Genomic DNA, 14,168 nt, shown 5'->3' with positions numbered 1-14,168 from the left:
ATTACTAGAGGCCAGTGTGGGTTTTGTTAGATTCGGGCAATAACGAGGCAGGAGACCAGGATAGTGACAACAGCTCTTTACTATATGGTGAACCCAGCAGCCAGTGCTGGGGAAAACCTCTCTTTATATACAGTTTAACCGGGGGCTTCAACCAATCAGCAACGTGCTATTTTCCCGCCAAAACTTTTAAAGATACATTACACTCCTTCCCTCCCAGAAAACACTTTACCACTATTTACATGAAATTAACATCTTATTTGTCAACGTAGTCACGCAAGTAGACTGGGCGTCTCCTGACTCTTTCGGACCTGCGCAATGCATTTTCTGGGAGTGAGTCGAGCTGACCGGAGGGACTGTTCGTTCCTCTCAGCTCCTCCTCTAGGCCATCCGGCCCTGGATTATTGGCAGAGTCGTCCCTGCTGTTTTCAGGAGGAACCGGTGGGCGTCGCTGGACTTCTTGGAACTCAGATAAGTCCCGCGTTTGCTCCGGGTTTGGGTCAGCTGTGTATTCATACATTGAATAGTCAGGGTCTGTGTTATTAGTTATGCGTTTCCTTATTTGATCTATGTGGCGTTTCCATACCCGGCCATCCTCTATCTCTACTAGATATGATTTTGGCCCTGTTATTTCTAGGACTTTTCCTGCTAACCAGGTCGGGCCCTCGCTGTAGTTGTGTGCCCACACTAGGTCGCCTAGTGCCATCTCTCTTGTTTTACCGTGTGCCCCTTTGTAACCGTCTGGTGTGTAGTTTGGATTTAAACGGTCTAGTGGGCACCTAAGCTTCCGACCCATTAATAGCTCGGCCGGGCTGCGGCCAGTTGTTACACAGGGGGTTCTGTGTTGGACTGCTAGATATGTATCAATTTTTGTTTGCCAATCGCCTGGCTTGATTCTGGACAATGCTTCCTTTGCGCTCCGAACGAAACGTTCTGCAAGGCCGTTAAATCGCAGGGTGGAAAGGCGCCGAGAGGACATGTCGGATGCCCTCCTCTGCCAAGTACCCCTCAAACTGGGTTGCCGTGAATTGCGGGCCGTTATCGGAGACTAAAGTGTCGGGCAACCCGTGGGTTACAAATAGGTGCCGTAGGACTGAAATTACGGCCTCGGCTGTCATGGATCTCATGAGAATGATTTCCAGCCATTTGGAGTAGGCATCGACTACTACCAGAAAGGTTTGGCCATGGAAGGGGCCGGCAAAATCGATATGGATCCTAGACCAGGGGCTCTGGGGTCTCTCCCATTCCCGAATCAGGGCCGTTGGGGGTAGCGGTCTGGACTCCTGGCAGGCCTGGCATTTCCCTACCCTCTCAGCAATTTCCGAGTCCATTAAGGGCCACCACACATAGCTTCTCGCTAGACCCTTCATTCTCACGATCCCTGGGTGACCTTCGTGAAGGAGATCCAATACCTTTTTCCTCAGTTTCTCCGGGATCACCACTCGATCCCCCCATAGCAGGCACCCCCCTTGAGCCGAGAGTTCCCCACGTTTTTTTACAAACTCTTTAAAACGCTCGCCCGGCGCAGCGGGCCAACCTCTTTGTACCCAACCAATTACAGTTCTTATTGTAATGTCCTTATACGAAACCCGAGCCACCTCTTTGGATGTGACTGGGCCAGAGTCCAAAGAGTCAATTAGCAGAACTGGTATCCCCGGAGTGGGGTCTTCGATAGTCTCTGGTAACGGGCATCTGCTCAGGGCGTCTGCATGCCCTAATTCCTTTCCTGGCCGGTGTAGTAATTTGTAAGAATACGCTGCCAGGAAGATAGTCCATCGGGTCAGTCTTGGCGAAAGTGCCATGGGCGTTGGGCGGTCGCCTGCCAGCAGACCTAGCAAAGGTCTATGGTCCGTGATGATTTCAAAATCACGACCAAATACATACTCATGGAATTTCTTTACTCCTGAGACTATAGCCAAGGCTTCCTTATCAAGCTGGCTATAATTCCTTTCAGTTGATGACATGGTTCGGGAGTAGTATGCAATAGGGGCTTCTGTGCCATTTGGTAACCTGTGGCTGAGCACAGCCCCCACCCCATAGGGAGATGCATCACAGCTTAACACTAATGGCAGCGTGCCATTGTATTGGATAAGAAGGCTATCACTCGTTAGGAGATTCTTTACCCCTTCGAATGCCCTAGCTTCTGCCTTTCCCCAAGACCATGCAGCCGTCTTCGCTAGTAATTTATGCAGCGGCTCGGCTACTGTTGCCTTATTCCTTAAGAATACTGCGTAGAAGTTGACCAGACCTAAGAATGCCTGTAACTCCGTTTTGTTCTTTGGAACCGGGGCCTTCCTGATGGCCCGTACCTTGCTCTCAGTGGGGTGAATCCCTTCCCTGTCTATCCGGTAGCCCAGGAATTCCACAGACTCAACCCCGATCTGGCATTTGTTCAGTTTAACCGTGAGACCGGCAGACCGGAAAATGCCCAAAACTTTTCGCAGCCTTACCCCCAATTCCTCTAGGTTTTCCGCGGATACCAGTACATCGTCAAAGTATGGTACCACCCCTGGTAGGCCCTGCAATAGCCGCTCCATTAGGTTCTGAAATAACCCTGGAGCCACACTAACCCCAAACTGTAATCGGGTACACTTGAAAGCCCCTCTGTGAGTCACAATTGTCTGCGCTTCGGCTGTGCTGCTATCCAAGGGCAGCTGTTGATAGGCTTGGGCCAAGTCTAGCTTGGCAAAAACTTGCCCTTGCCCCATTGAGTGCAGTAAGTGCTGTACCACCGGGACGGGGTAAGCACTCTTTTGCAACGCTTTGTTAAGCGTTGCCTTGTAGTCAGCGCAAATCCGGACTGATCCGTCCGGTTTGACTGGGGTGACTATAGGGGTCTCCCACTTAGCATGGTCAACTGGCACTAGAATTCCCTGGTTTACTAGCTTGTCCAGTTCCCGGTCAATCCTGGGCTTTAGGGCGAACGGGACCCTTCTAGCCTTTAGACGGATAGGGGCAACTTGGGGGTCTAGGTTAAACGAGATAGGGGTCCCCGTGTACTTGCCCAGGCAGTCTCTGAAAACGTCCCCAAATTCTTTCACGAGTGCGTCTTTGAGGTCGACTTCGTTTCTAAAGACTCCAGTCACTCCCATGCCCAATGCTCGGAACCAGTCCAGTCCCAACAAGCTTGGCAGGGTCCCATCGATGATGGTGATGGGCAGAGTTTTCTTGTAGTGTCCATACTCGACGTGGACGGACGTTACCCCTCGGACGGGGATGCGATTCCCCTGGTAGTCTTGTACCTTTAATTTCTGTGGTTGCAGTTTGCGCTTTGCGATTGCGGGTAAGGCTCTCACGAGAGTGTCCCAGGACATGATCGTGATCGATGAGCCGGTATCCACCTCCAATCGGCACGGTACCCCCTCAATCTTTGCCTTTGTAAAGATTTTTTTCTCTAGGCGAGTTGATGCGTGACCCACTCTCACGACAGTCTGATTCAACTTCGCGCCTTTTTTAAACTGACCACTCACGGGCCGCTTCGCCGTTCCCGCGCTCTGATTGGCCGGTTTGAATTTTTGGCGGGAAGGTTGGGGAGCTCGACAGACCTGTGCTAGGTGCCCCTTCCTTTCGCATCGCCGACAAGTTGCCTCTTTAAATCTGCATTGTTGTTGTTGGTGTTGCCCTCCGCAACTCGCGCAGTCGCCCCGGTCGTCTTTCTCCGGCCTCCCGGTGTGGAAGACTCCTTCCTCCTCCTCACCGTCCGATTCGGCCTGGACCTCTTCATTGTGGACCGGGGTTGATTTCGCACCAGCCGTTGGTGCGACCTGCTTTTGTAGGGTTTCCGCCGCTTGGGTAGACATCTCGTGAGCCCTGGCTTCGTCCAAGGCGTTTGCCAGCGTTAGGTTGCTTTTAGACAGCAGCCGCCTCCGCAAACGGATGTCCCTGACCCCGCGGATGAGTTGCTCCAGCAATGCCTCGTCCAAGTCTCGGTACTCGCAATGTTTTGAGGCTTTCCTCAGGGCAGCCATGTATGCGCTGATGGACTCGCCTTCTGCTGTCTGCGCTCCCGAATTCGAACCGTTGCACATACTTGGATGGCATTGGTGCAAAATGGGCTTTTAGTAAAGTCTGCAGAGTTTGCCACGGTACCGACTGTACCGGCGTTGGCTCAGCCAGGGATTCTGCGGTGTCGAAAACTTCTGGACCGCAGTGGCTCAGGAAATAGGCTCGTTTCCTGTTGTCTGAAACTCCTTGGAGTTCGTTCGCCTCGAGGAAACACTCGAAGCGAGCCATGTATGACCCCCATTTTTCCTTAGCTGGGTCGAATGGCGCTGGCGGTGTGTAGCCGGACATCGCTGCTTTCCGCCCTTGTTTTGCTGGGTTCGCGTCTTCCTGGTGAGTTCAGCTCTTTTCCTGGCGCTCTTAGCCTCGAGATCCCACCTTCGTCGCCAGTGTTAGATTCGGGCAATAACGAGGCAGGAGACCAGGATAGTGACAACAGCTCTTTACTATATGGTGAACCCAGCAGCCAGTGCTGGGGAAAACCTCTCTTTATATACAGTTTAACCGGGGGCTTCAACCAATCAGCAACGTGCTATTTTCCCGCCAAAACTTTTAAAGATACATTACAGGTTTGTCAAAAACAGATCATGCCAGATGATTTTTTAAACAAAATAATTAAATTAGTGGACCTGTGAAATGCTGCGGATCTAGTATACTTGGACTTCAGTAAGGCATTAGGCACACAACCTACTTCTTGGTAAAATAGAAACATGTGGGATAGACAGCACCAGCACCAGATGGATTCATAAATGACAGACCAGTTATGAACTGACTAGCTATCCCACACCTATAGGGAGAGAAGCATGCAGTGGGATACTCTTCAAAATCTTCATAAGCAATTTAGGCGAGGGAATGGAAGGTGAACCCATCAAGGACACCAAGCTGCGGGGAATGGATCTAGATCTATTGCAATGTCCTTCAATCACAACAATACAAGAGCAAACAATAGATTTAAACTTAATATTAACCACTTCAGTCTTGATTGCAGAAAATATGACTTCTGTAACAGAGTTATTAATACTTGGAACACACTACCTAACTCTGTGGTCTCTTTTCAAAATCCCCAAAACTTTAACCAAAAACTGTCTACTATTGACCTCACCCCATTCCTAAGAGGTCTGTGAGGGGCGTGCATAAGAGCACAAACATGCCTACCGTTCCTGTCCTATTGTTTCCTTTCATTATATCCAAATAATATAGTTATTACATACTTATGCTTATATATATGCTTATATATTATATAGTTATTTTCATGCTTATGCTTATATATACTGTTGTGACAAAATAAATAAATAAATAAAATAAAAATAAATCAGTGGTAGTCAACCTGGTCCCTATCGCCCACTAGTGGGCATTCCAGCTTTCCTGGTGGGCGGTAGGGGTTTTGTCCGATACCAAATCACTTTCCTTTTTTTTAATTTAATTGACTTTTTAAAAAATTTTCATAGCATTATTTAAAAACATTTTAAAAAATTCCCTGTGACAATTTAAATTTCTGAAAATATACTATTTGTATCACTCACGCTTAAGTTTAGTTCACGTAATAGTTCATAAGTGAAACTAAATGGTGCTATAGTGCGACTGCAAACAAAAGAGCCTCATCCCAGAATAGCTTGCGCATCTCCCCCCACACCACCCAGCTGTAACAGACAAGCAGAGCTGGTAGCCGGCGCCCCCCCGCCCTAATCCACAATGCGTGAGAAGCATGCACAGACACCGATACACGGCGCATTACTGTGGAACCGGTGGGCGGTTAGAAAATTTTACTACTAACAGAGATACAAAAGTGGGCGGTAGGTATAAAAAGGTTGACTACCCCTGATCTAGATGGACTAGAACACTGTGCCCTATCCAACAAATGCAATTCAGTGATGAGGAAAATGTGGTTCTACAATTAGGTAAGAAAAACCAAATGCTCAGGTATATAATAGGTGGTTGGTGGCTCAACAGCAGTAATTGTGAGAGGGATTAGAAATCTAATAGAAACCACTCTGTACTATAGCTGCCAAAAAAGGCTGCATCAACAGAGGAATAGTATCAAAGTCATAGTATCAGAGTTGTTACCACTTTATGCTGCTTTACTAAGACCACACTTGGAATACCATGTCCAGTTTTGGTCACCATGATATATATATAAAAAAAGATGCTACAGGAAGAGTACAGAGAAGAACAACAAAGATGTTTAGGTGGCCGGAGGCTAAAACATATAATGAACAGTGGCAGGAATTGGGTATATTTAGTCTAACAAAGTACTGGGATAACATGATAGCAATCTTCAAATATTTGAGGAGCTGTCACAGAAAAAAAAGTCAACCTATTTACCAAAGCACCTGTGGGCAGGACAAAAAGTAATGGATAGAAACTTATCAAGAAGAGATCCAACCTAGAAATAAGGAGAAATTTCCTGACAGTGAGAACAACTAATCAGTGGAATGCCCTGCCTTCAGAAATTGTTACATTACTAGAGGTTTTTCTGAAGAGATTGGACATCCAGTTGTCCAAATGGTATAGGTTCTTCTGCTTGAGCAGGTGGCTGGGCTAGAAGCCCTCCAAGGTCCCTTTCAACTATTATTATGTATTCCGATTACTATTCTATAAAGCATTGACTTTGTAGTCTCTGGCTCTAAGGAAACTATATTGTACCCTACAAAAAACTATATTTTACCTCAGTCTATCGGCTGAAATGACTGGGATGCAATCCTTTCCTCAAGCTCTTGGGTTTCAGGCCCTTCTTTGTCTTAGCTTCAAGTTGCAATTCAGAATCTGGTTGGGCCAGGTTGTTTTCCTAGGGCCTGATGGGGCAAGATAATGGAGTTGGAATGGGCCATTTAGAACATTGACTCCAGTACCTGGTTGGTGCACCTATCCATTTTAAGCAGAAGAGTGTCTATAGTCTTCTCCACTTGAACGTATCCAAGTCCATCAGCTTCTGGATAATTTTCTGACTTGCACTCTGGAGTTAAAACAGATCTTGACTTTTTTTTGCTAAACATTTTGAAGATTTTGGCAAGAACTAACACACACAAACACACACACACATATTATGTGCATAGTTATTCATGCCCTTGTCATCTCCCACTGGATTACTGCAAGTTGTTCTACATGGCGCTGCCCTTGAGGAGTATTCAGAAGCTACAACTAATACAGATTGCAGCAGCACTGACAGTTCTGCAGGCCCCTTAGGTGCCATATGTAAGTCTGTTGTTACATGAGCTTCACTGATTGCCAGTTTCTTCCAGATACAATTCAAGGTGTGGGTCATTGCCTTTAAAGGTCTTTTATGGTAAGGGTCCAGGGCATTTGAGGAATCGCCTTACCCTGATGTGACTAATCTGCCCCACTCATTCCAGTGGAAAGGGCCTACTTCAGATCCATTGGCCAAAGAATTTCAGCTGGCAGAGTCCAGGAGAAGAACGTTTTCTGCTGTGGCCCCCTTCCTCGGGAATATACTTCTATCAGGGATGAGGGCCATCCCTACATTCCAGAGCCTAAAAACTTGCTCTGCTACATGGAATGGGTTCTCAACAGGAGCCTGCTATATTGGGGGTGGCTGACATGATAGAGAAGATTCTCACCTCAGGTTGTCCATCATCTTGGTCCTTAGGTTTTAATATTTTTATTCTAATTTTAATTGTTTTTAGCATTGTTTTTAGCATCTTTTCATGAGACCAACAGCATAGAAATTTAATAAATAAAATAAATAATATATTCCCATAAGCTTTTCTCTAAGCTAAATGTACCCACTGGTCTCTCTCTACAGACTTTGGTCTTTTTGCTGTTCTCTCTGTTTATTCTAAATTTTCAGAATCCTTCTTAGAGGATATGTATTCCATTTGTAATCAATGCGAAACTGAAATTATAATTTCATAAATTAAAATAGTTGTACTTTAGATATCTGTACGCATCTGGAAATGTAGTTACCGTGTAATCTTCAACTTGTGTTATTTTGAAATCAATGCATTTTATTTTCATTCTCAAATTAACAAATTATGGGCCAGATCAAGAAAATCTTTTGGGTCTGGTTTGATTTGAGTATTTGGGAATGGGGGTGAAACTGACAATGGTTTTAGTAATTTTCCTTTCTAGTCTCAAAATAGCCCAACTGATCAGCATTTTACTTCATATTTCATATCTCACCTCATCAGTTCCTGTTTGGGAAATCTAGTTCTTGCTATCCTATTCTACATTGCCAAGCTAATTGCCCAGTCCTGACACAGATCTGCCTATCCCTTTTCTGAAACCATATCAACCTTAGTGTTTCCTCATGTTTTTGTTTTTAGTTCATTCTATTTTAGTTCAAGAGTTGCTCAAACGAGATAGGGAAGGAGAGTCTTCAGCTTTGAGAAGACTCCTCAGTTCAGAATGCCTCCTTCTCCACTGGTGAATGTTTTCTTCTATGATTAGGTGTGGAGAGTGAGCAGCAGCAAAACCAGGAGAGAAACACAGTCACCTGACTTATAATGACCAGCACATTCAAAGAATAGGCAACATCGTTAAACAGAGCAGATATAATAAAGTAGGAAAGGAACAACTGGCACCAACTTAAGGATGGACAATATGATGGCCAGCACTTTAATTCAATCATTGCTTTTCCAGTGGGACTAAATAATTAAAACTTAGAAGTGTCATTGCCGGGTGCATTGCCTGCTCTCAAAATGACTTGTTGGGACAGACTTAAATGGAGACTCATGCGAGTTATACAGTGCGTGTTAGGAATCACCTATCCAAAGAATATTATTTAGATAATGTATTTATTGCACATGTTAGGTTTCATTTTTCTCCAATCCAGTAGTTGCTGCACACAATATATTGTTTGTAAAATTGTGTTAGCCATACTAGGTAGACCAAATAGGAAATGGGATCAGATAAGTAATTCTGCTTTATTTTAAAGTTGCATTAACAGTATTTTGCAAGTCTGAAAATACAATTCTCCCACCATCTCCTTTACAGCTCAAGAAACTAGGGAGCCTCTTATGAGCCTCTTGTCCTACCAACTATGAAGTTGTGGCTTATGCAGTTTCTTTTGCAACTGTTCTGTAGCAGCATCTCTTGGCCTTGTCTCCGAAGGTCTTTTCACATACCACTATAGATGACTAGCTTAACCTGTGACACCTGCTTCATGTATGACCCAAAGAGCCATCTAATAATAAATATTTTGAAATACTATTCTTTGGACAAGTGTTAGTTTAATATTTCTTGTATGTCATAAAAAACCAAACAAGCTTATGTCTGCAAATTTACTTCCTGGCAAATATAGCTAATAGGGAAGTGTACTTGATTCATGAATTTAATTTCCAGCAACTCCTGTTTTATGCAAAACAGGGGAAGGGGAGAAACAGGTAATAAATATCAGATGCAGTGACTCCAAATAATATCTCATCATTGTTAATCTCCATGCATTTCCCTTTTGACAGTACATGCTTTTTAAAGTATCTCATAGTCCCATTTTTTTTGGGTAAAAACAAAACAAAGGAAATAATTTAAAACTGACTTCAATCTGTCAGAACACAAATAACATTCTTTTGAGGAAGGAGCCACTTTTCTCCATTTGATAAATTTATTCATATTCATGCACCTTTGATAAATCCTAAATTGCTCTAATTCCTGTCCAATAGCCAGCCACTAGCAACTCAGTGATATATTGCAACTTCCCCAAGGTGATTTTGCCCATTGCTCTGTCAGATAAGCAAAACCCTTAAAAAGAACTGTTATGTAAGTGAACTAAGCCACGTGCTATTCATAGGAAAAGGTGATTACATTAAATGATCAGAAAATCTTGGGATTTAAACTGCCCAAAACCTTTTACATAAGAGAGAAACATTTTCTTTCTTATCAGAGCCTCAGACAGGGTTCCCAGGATTTTGCAGGATTTTGGAGTTAAATGATTAGTTTATTAGTACACTCAATAATCTAAATTGTTTGGATCGACTGCAAAAATAGTTACTACATTGAGAGCAACAAAATATTAAAATATATTCACATGCAGCATAGAGGAATGAAGCAAGAAACTTCTACTATGAACCTGGTCTAGTAATAAAAGACTGTTTAGGGAGTACTTTACTAAGGCAGGGGTATCTGCAGGGGGAGTACAAAATAAATATTGAGATCGGGGATACAATGGATGATGATGATGATGATATCTGTGTAATCATGTCTAATGCCATATCTGATTCTACAGACCAGCTCTGTCCATGTTTTCTCATTTTCTCTGGCTTTTTTCAGTTGCTTTATGCTCTGGCTGGTTCAGAGCCACAATGTTTTTTGGGAATCTTTTATGACCTTTGAGTCATAAAAGTTCCAGGAATTTATAAATGTAAACCCACATCTAGAGCTCCAGGGAGAAGGAAACTGTTCTGGCAGGAGTTGGTAAATGTTTGTAAATTTCATCAACATGAAGAGGTGTAAGCATACTGTCCCAAAATGCTCCCACCCACAATGCCCCCCATCCCTGAAATGGTTATACATAGTATTCCACCTGTTAAATTTTCTTCAATACAGTAGAAAATTATTTCACCATTTAAAATAAAATAACAACAACAGAGTTGGAAGGGACCTTGGAGGCCTTCTAGTCCAACCTCTGTCCAGGCAGAAAACCCTAAACCATCTCAGACAGATGTTGGTTATCCAACATTTTCTTAAAAATTTCCAGTGTTGGAGCATTCACAACTTCTGCAGGCAATTCGTTCCACTTATTAATTGTTCTAACTGTCCAGAAATTTCTCCTTAGTTCTAAGTTGCTTCTCTCCTTGATTAGTTTCCACCCATTGCTTCTTGTTCTACCCTCAGGTGCTTTAGAGAACAGCCCGACTCCCTCTTCTTTGTGGCAACCCCTGAGATATTGGAACACTGCTATCATGTCTCCCCTAGTCCTTCTTTTTATTAAACTAGACATATCGAGTTCCTGCAACCGTTCTTCATATGTTTTAGCCTCCAGTCCGCTAATCATCTTTGTTGCTCTTCTCTGCACTCTTTCTAGAGTCTCAGCATCTTTTTTACATCGTGGCGACCAAAACTGAATGCAGTATTCCAAGTGTGGCCTTACCAAGGCATTATAAAGTGGCACTAACACTTCACGTGATCTTGATTCTATCCCTCTGTTTATGCAGCCCAGAACTGTGTTGGCTTTTTTAGCAGCTGCTGCATACTGCTGGCTCATATCTAAATGGTTGTCCACTAGGACTCCAAGATCCCTCTCACAGGTACTACTATTGAGCAAGGTACCACATATCCTGTACCTGTGCATTTTGTTTTTTTGGTCTAAATGTAGAACCTTACTTTTTTCACTGTTAAATTTCATTTTGTTAGATAGCACCCAATGTTCTAGTCTGTCAAAAACTTTCTGTATCTTGAGCCTGTCTTCTGGAGTGTTGGCTATTCCTGCCAGCTTGGTGTCATCTGCAAATTTGATGAATTCCCCATCTATTTATTATTTATTTATTTATTTATTTTATTAAATTTTTATACCGCCCTTCTCCCGAAGGACTCAGGGCGGTGTACAGCCAAAGTAAAAACAAAGATATATACAGTTTAAAACAACAATTAAAAAGAGCAAATTTTAAAGGCCAATTATTAAAATTTAAATTAAAAAGTTAAAAAATATTAAAACCCCAATTAAAATACATCACTAAATTATGCCAGTCCCGCTTTAATGAATAAATATGTTTTGAGCTCACGACGGAAGGTCCGAAGATCGGGCACTTGACGCAGACCGGGGGGAAGTTCATTCCAGAGCGTCACTGCCCCCACAGAGAAGGCCCTACTCCTGGGGCCGCCAGCCGACACTGTTTGGCGGCGGCACCTGAGGAGACCCTCTCTGTCTTGAGCGTCTGGTCGGTGGGAGGCAAAGGTAACAGCAGGCGGTCTCGTAAGTACCGGGTCCTAAGCCATGGGCGCTTTAAAGATAGTTACCAAAATCTTGAAGCGCACCGAAGACCACAGGAAGCCAGTGCAAGCTACGGAGCAGCGATGTCACGTGGGAGCCACGAGCGGCTCCGTTACTACTCGCGCAGCGCATTCTGGACTAACTGCAGCCTCCGGGTGCACCTCAAGGGCAGCCCCATGTAGAGAGCATTGCAATAATCCAGCCTAGACGTAACCAGAGCGTGAGTGACCGTGCATAAGGCATCCCGATCAAGGAAGGGACGCAACTGGCGAACCAGGCGAACCTGGTAAAAGGCCCTCCTGGCGGCGGCCAGGTGGTCATCAAAGACAGCCGTCCGTCCAGGAGGACACCCAAGTTGCGAACCGCCTCCTTTGGGGCCACTAACTCGCCCCCAACAGTCAGCTGCGGATGCAGCTGACTGTACCGGGATGCCGGCATCCACAGCCACTCCGTCTTGGAGGGATTGAGCTTGAGTCTGTTTCTCCCCATCCAGACCCGTACAGCTTCCAGGCACCGGGACAGCACTTCGACCGCTTCGTTGGGGTGGTCCGGGGTGGAAAAGTACAGCTGAGTATCATCAGCGTACAGATGGTAACTCACCCCGAAACCACTGATGACCTCACCCAGCGGCTTCATATAGATGTTGAACAGGGTGGGCGAGAGAATCGACCCCTGAGGCACCCCACAAGTGATCTATCCCCTTGTCCAAGTCATTGATGAAGATGTTGAAGAGTACTGGGCCTAAAACAGAGCCTTGGGGTACTCCACTGCATACTTCCCTCCATGTGGATGTAGTTCCATTGAGGACTAACGTTGAGTGCGGTTGGTCAGCCAGTTACAAATCCATCTGGTGATGGTGCTGCCTAACCCACATTTTTCTACTTTATCTAATAGTAGGTTATGTTCTACTTTATCAAATGCTTTACTGAAGTCCAAGTAAATTATATTGACAGCATTCCTCTGGTCTACTAATTTTGTCACTTTGTCAAAGAATGCAATTAGATTAGTCTGGCATGATCTGTTTTTGACAAACCCATGTTGGCTTTTGGTTATTACTTGGTTTACTTCTAGGTGTTCGGTGAGTCGTTGCTTGATTATCTTTTTCAGAATCTTTCCTGGTATTGAGGTCAGGCTGATAGGTCTGTAGCTTCCTGGATCTGTTGTTTTTTTCCTTTTTTGAAGATGGGAACTACATCAGCTCTTTTCCAGTCCTCTGGCAGCTCCTCTGTGCTCCAGGATCTTTGAAAGATATAGTTCAGTGGTTCTGAGATCTCGTCTGCCAGTTTCTTCAGAACCTTGGGATGTAATCCATCCGGTTCTTCTGATTTGAACTCATCTAGGGTAGACAGATGTTCTTTACCATTTTCTTGCCTATTTTAACTTGTGTTCCTAATCTGTTTTTTGTAGTGCTGTTTTTGATAGGTTGGATTGTTTTTTCCTTTTGTGTAAAGACAGATGCAAAATATGAGTTAAGTAGATCTGCTTTCTCCCTGTTGCTTGTCATCTTCTTGCCACTTTCTCCCAGCAATGGGCCAATTGTTTCCTTGACTTTTTTCTTGTTTTTAACATGTTGGAAGAAGCTTTTTTTGTTATTTTTTACTTTTGTCGCTAGCCTTTGTTCATTGTGAGCCTTAGCTTTCCTCACTTCATCTTTACAGGCTCGGGCTATTTGCTGATATTCTGCCTTAGTTATTTGCCTCTCTTTCCACTTTTTATATTTATATTTGTACTTTTTGTCTTTCAATTTGTCAGATAGTTTTTTATGCATCCATGCTGGTTTCTTTTGAGATCTATTATTTTTCTTCTTCATTGGTATTGTGCTAGACTGCACTTTTATAATCTCACTTTTCAAAATTTCCCAAGCTTCTTGAGTTGTTTTCCCCTTAAGTATTCTCATCCATGGAATCCTTCTCAAGCTCTCTCTAAGTTTATTGAAATTAGCTCTCTTAAAGTCCAAGACTTTAGTTTGACTTTGTTCTACTTGTATTTGTATTTGCTTAATGTCGATTTCCAATATTGGATGATCATTGCCCCCTTGGCTAGCTTGTGAAGGCAGGCAAGTATGGTAGGGCTGTGGGGAACTAGCAGCTTATTCCCTTCCCTGCAGCCCTGCCATGCTTGCCTGCCTTCCACGATGACTTTCCGGTGTCATGGTGGCCAGCTTGTGAAGGCAGGCAAGCGGAAGGCCATGTGGAAGGCAGGTAAGCATGACAGGGCTGTGGAGCTAGCAGCGTACTCCCTTCCTCACAGCCCTGCCATGCTTGCCTGCCTTCCATGCTGCCTTCTC

Source organism: Ahaetulla prasina, chromosome 4 (genome assembly GCF_028640845.1).
Source record: "Ahaetulla prasina isolate Xishuangbanna chromosome 4, ASM2864084v1, whole genome shotgun sequence".
Classification (NCBI taxonomy): Eukaryota; Metazoa; Chordata; class Lepidosauria; order Squamata; family Colubridae; genus Ahaetulla; species Ahaetulla prasina.
This window is presented reverse-complemented; position numbering follows the sequence as displayed.